Here is a 5,704-nt window from a genome sequence, read left to right on the forward strand (position 1 = left end):
CGGAGATCGCAGCCAAACGTGCAGGACATACCAAAACTCCGTGACCCCGGATGTAGGAGGTGACCGCAGCTGCGGCTCAGAGAGATGAATCAAACTCTCTCTCCACACTTCTGGGGTTTTCCCAATAAAGGAAACGTAATTTAGGGATCCATCTCTTGTGCGGTTGAATGCCCAGTTGATTGTGCTGAAAGGAACTACAAAACTCAGGATAAAACTTCGGCAAACGAATTTGTCGACTCTTCAAGGTCCTTTGTCACGGTATAATCGATCGCGACCGACGAGTAATCAAAACTAATCTAAATACATTTAATGACCTCGTCAAAATACGGTCCAAAAACATATAGCTTAAACATTATTTTTTTTTAAATAATGAAACTCGTTTGAACCTAAGATGATATTTTGATTTGTTCAATGTTTGCTTAACGTAACGGGGTATGATCTTAATTACAAAAATTAACCATAACCATGATTGTGATTTTCTCTATTATTTTGATATTTTACTCAGGTTCAGATGTAAAGATACAGAATAAAAATTACCCAATCCTGAAATAGTACTACTACAAGCCATGCAACACTTTAGATATTTCATCCAGAGTAGGTTTATCATCCAACAGGGTTATTCATAATCTTAGCATTGAAGTTCATTCGAGTTTGTTAACGGCAATATGAAAGAATACTTACCTTTATCTTACCAAAAATTCATTTAAGTTTTGACGGGGACTGATACAGGTTGCAAGCCCTTTGTTTCACTCGCGTGGTCTCAACGTCAAGTTCTAGAAATTGCGGTAGATTTCATAAACTTGGCTGGCGTAAACTTGGGCAAGTCCCAGTTAATTTGAAGTGTTGGTTAGATTTTCATAGGCTTGTTTTCAACTTGATCATCACATTTTGATTTTTTTATTGCACTGCAAACTACCTTCGGGGCTAACATTGTTTGTCAAGAGTCTTTTCGGACCTAAATTGCCGTATGCACTCTTGGCACACGCTGAACATGATCAATAGGAGCAATCGAGAACACGGCCCGACCATACGCTTTATTTGGATTCCTCATTACTGGAGACAACCCGGACGAGGAATGAATCGTTTGACTGCCGTTGGATTAGCGGAATATTGGAAACTCGCCGGACTAGATTAATGGTTCCCATGGGCTGCTCTAAAGGCCATTGGTAATGATTAAGTTTCTGCAGTTGTTTCTTGTAAAAATTGCAAATTTCATGCTTTTGATGATGTTGCAACAAGATGATTTGTTATCAATCTTTTGAATTATTTTGATGAAAATGTGTAGTTTTTCATCAAAGATTTTCTACTCTAGGACATAAATAATGATTAATCTTGTGGTATTTAGGTTTATTCAAACGTGCCCCCAAAAAGCTCCGAGTTTTTTATGATGTTGTAGCAAGACGATATTATACAATTTTTTTTAGATTTCCATTAAGCGTTTCCAAAATATAAATCCAAATTTCAATAATTCTTATAATATTCCAACAATAATATTCTATTCTATTCATAAGAATAAAAGGAACTATCTACACATGTCCAACAAAAATATCAAGCATATTGAGTTTTATTTTTAATGACTTTTTAATGCGTGATGCTTCAACCATCATGGCCTTAGCTGGCAAAAAATTTAAAAATTGAATGAATATCAACTGTTCTAGAATTTCTATTTAGCACCAAGGATTCATTTTTCTACATTGCCCAAATTTCATACAAGTCTTCTAGACCAAACACAATAATTTACACCAGGAAACCAGTCTTCAGGGTGTCCGTAATGGTTCTCGCCATGGGTATAAGGATTAGCCCACTCATAAACGTCCCCTCGTTGATTCATTGTGCGGAGAGATATATTCATCTTCTGGGGGTAAAACGTCCCATTTGGGACCAATTACGCCCTCGCCTCGTAACCCACATGCCCAGCAATGGTATTAAAGGTTAAAATCAGACTGACACCAACCCATGCATTTTTCTGACTGTGTATATAATAAGTACGAACATGATATCATCCGCAGTATGGTCACTGTAGATCATTTCGGTTTGGAAAGGCTATCTCGGAAAAATATGACTGCATTTTGGAAGTGTCCAATAATGTTTTCTTTTCTATAAGATCGCGTAGAGGGGAAATTTGACTTGGAAATAAAAATAGGTTGTCTTGAAATGGACAAATTGGGGGAAAACGGTGCATACATTAGCCAGTATAGTAAGTTAGTACCAAGTCGAAGTTGGCCAATGGTATTTTATTCTGATTTTGGCATATGATTTACATATATTTGCATTTGTGCTCTTCAATATTAATCAGTCGGAGAACGGTCCTTTACATAAGACTAAAAAAAGTTATGGGTAAGGCAACAGTGTGTCAAGTCGGACCTTTGTAAATCATGCAAGGAAAAATAGGGTGTCAAATACAAAATTGCATCTGAAGTATGCAATATTATCGTTGTTTTCGGGTTCTTGTATTATAGCAGAATAGCCCGCGAGTATAGGTCTAAAATTCAGTGGTAACGAAATTTCTTATAAAGAAGCAGGTTTAAAAATAGGGCAACTTACGCAACGCCTTAGGCGATAGTAACGTCATTTCAGAATCTATGAGCGTACATGAGATAGAGTAAGACTCCCAAAACATAACTTTAGATATGCAAAGGTTATCAGAAAAAAATGTTCTCTTGTTTTCACAAGACGATGTTCAATTTTTGCTGCTCACTGAACGGTGAAGATTGAACAGATTTCCCCCGTTGTTGTAATTTTCAACGGATCTACCCTAACTGCCACTTCTTATTGATCCATGTTCATTCTGTTGCTATCAAACAATTTATTCCTGGGCTACCATAAAGGACTTGAAAGAACAAGTGTGTGATTCTCAGAATAAACCAATTAGTGAAGTGATGAGAAAATTCACTAATGTAAAATGAAAATCGCCCAAGGAAAAAGGCGTTGTTTCCAAAACTTAATGTGGTCTGCACAATCATTTTAGTATAGATTAACGGAAGTTTGTTACTTTCTTAATTTCCCTTAAAGAATAGCGAAATATCTAGCTTGGGTCACGACGTCCTATCTTCTAGAATTCAACTAAAATTCCCAGGCTACACAATGTTATCAATAGAGGGTTTTGTTAATCATCGTCTAATAGAATCCAACCATGATAACCAAATTAGTTTAGAAAGGTCATGACTATATACATATATGTTACGCATAGTTTAAAAGTTATTGAAATATTTTTTTCTAATAATACGAAAACGTATAGTTTTGGCTTCAATGAGTCACAAACGTCAGTTCTCGATATCTTCACATTGATTTTATGACATTTTATTGTAGTGGCCAATAGACAACAAAGATCCGGAAGAGGTTTCAACCGACGACACGAGAGGCGTTTTATACTAAGAAAGCTGTTGTCGAATGTTTTTTGCTCGTAGCTGTATCCAAGATCCTTGAACGCCTTTCTAAGTTGCGAATATTTCACCTTTCCATGCGTTCAGGACTTTAACTTGCCATTACCCCCACACTGTCAATAGTATTCCGAGAATTCAGTGCTGATACGTGACCTCCAGTCACCCTTTAGATGTACGAACTATAGAGAAACGAGCTTGATGACACCCTGTAAAGAGAAACCGTCTCGAGATAAATACTCCATCTTCTTTGGTGACAATAAGCTGGTTTCAAAGATGCCAGGCAATTTAGGAGAAAAAAAGGAGCAAGATTTCACCAGAGGTCACGGCAAAGAAGATGGCGCCAGTGGTTTGTGAAGAAGAAAATGGCTTTTGCCCTTCTTGATGGAGAATTAAGCCTGCTTATAATGGAACTTTTGCTTGGTAATAGCATACTTGTGTTAGTCCATCTTTTTGTATTATGGTCACGAAGAGATCAAATGTCTACGACCGCTGCTGATATTGCCAGATGTCAGCTGCGTCTTGCCTTACAGCTTGAATACAAAAACATTCCCAAAGTATATCTCAGATCTCTTCAATGCTTGAAGGAAAATTTACAAGACCATTTCCAAACAGCTTGCTATCGATTCAAAAGGTCATAGACATAGACACGGTCATTTTATCAAATGCTGTGTGTGTCAGCCTAGTGTCAAAGCAAAGATGTTATTTTTTTCTCGAGGGTGTCGATTGATGAGCTTCACATTTCTGGGGATGAATATTTCATAAGAAAATATTAGATTTGTCACGCCTTTATGTTCCTAAGGGTCCGATGTACAAGATGGTAGGGGGTAGGGTGCACGCAGCAAGTCTAGTGGAAAATTGAGGTCGGCTTCTGAAAAGCCATCAGACGCAAGGACGGTCACGTAGTTCTGACCCCACCATGTAGTTGCTGAGTGCCTTGATATGATACTCTTGGCGAAGAGAGTGGACATCCTTTGAAATATCATCTTGTCGACTTTCATAATCAGCTTTTCTTACTCATAAATTGAAAAAAAATCATCACGTCGTTTTTACCCGACATTAGATATGATACTCTTGGCGATCGAAGAAAGTGGCCATCTTCTCAAATATCATGTACCCTCTACTCCATAAACAGCTTTTCTTACTCTAACTCTCAGAAACGATCGTTACATAGTTTTGGACCTGCACATCAGCTGCTGATGTGAGCACCAAGATATGTTTTTTGTTATGAAGAAAGTGGTTATCTACTGAAATATCATCTCTCTTCTATCCTCATGATCATTCTTCTCACTCTATTTCTCAAGAAAGAGTCGTTACATACATGTAGTTTTACAAAAACCTGTTGTTTCTGACGTGAGTACCAATATCCAATACGAGCTTACCTTAAAAAAAGGTGATATCTTCTAAGATATCATCTCCCCGAATCTCATAATTGTACTCTGACTCTCACGAACCCGTCGTGACGTAGTTTTGACGCATGTACGAGGGTGAGTCAGAAAGTAATGCAAATGGTTTCATAACAGACTCGTTTTTTAATCAATTGAGTTGAAATTTGGCAAAAAAGTAGAGATATATGTCCTCTTGAGATTAAATGTTTTAAATGTGGTGTTTATTATTTTATGAGCAACTGACATGATTTCAAGATGAACACACCCTTGGTATCTTGTCAGACTATCAATTCCTCTAAATCTGACCCATTGAAAATCACTGTAGGAGGTTAAAATTATACATATATGATACCAAATGTCTCTATAGGTTGCGTGCCAATTTTCATCTCTGAACTCGTAATGGTTCTTTATTACCTCCATGAAATGTCATGGAATGGAGGTTATATTTTCTGTTATGTGTCTCTGTCTGTGTAGATGATTACTCAAGAACGGCTGAATGGATTGGTTTCATACTTGTTGTGTTGGTGGGGTGTGATGAAAGCTCGAATCAATGAGATTTTGGGAGCCGTATCTGTCGTTATAATCGATGTAATAATATCAGAAATCACCCCTATATTTGAGATATATTGGTACAGGCATCGTGCTTTATGTGTTTGTTAATGGGCTTAGCTCCAAGCAGATGGTGAGGTGACAGCTGTTAGCAGACGGGGTTGGCGCCAAGTATTCATCTTACAGTTGGTGTAGGGCTGTCAGAGGAAAGTGTGCATCTCGTTTTTGTACCGTGTGAACATTTTATTTATTCAGAAAAGAATCAGCATCGCAGTTTGTAAAAACAAACTGAATATCACTGATTATGTACAAATATTCAACATGTCGACTACAAAATATACGTATATACATCTATTAAACAAATTACAGTACATGATGAGAAACGCC

Source organism: Branchiostoma floridae, chromosome 15, assembly GCF_000003815.2.
Source record: "Branchiostoma floridae strain S238N-H82 chromosome 15, Bfl_VNyyK, whole genome shotgun sequence".
NCBI classification, from domain to species: Eukaryota; Metazoa; Chordata; class Leptocardii; order Amphioxiformes; family Branchiostomatidae; genus Branchiostoma; species Branchiostoma floridae.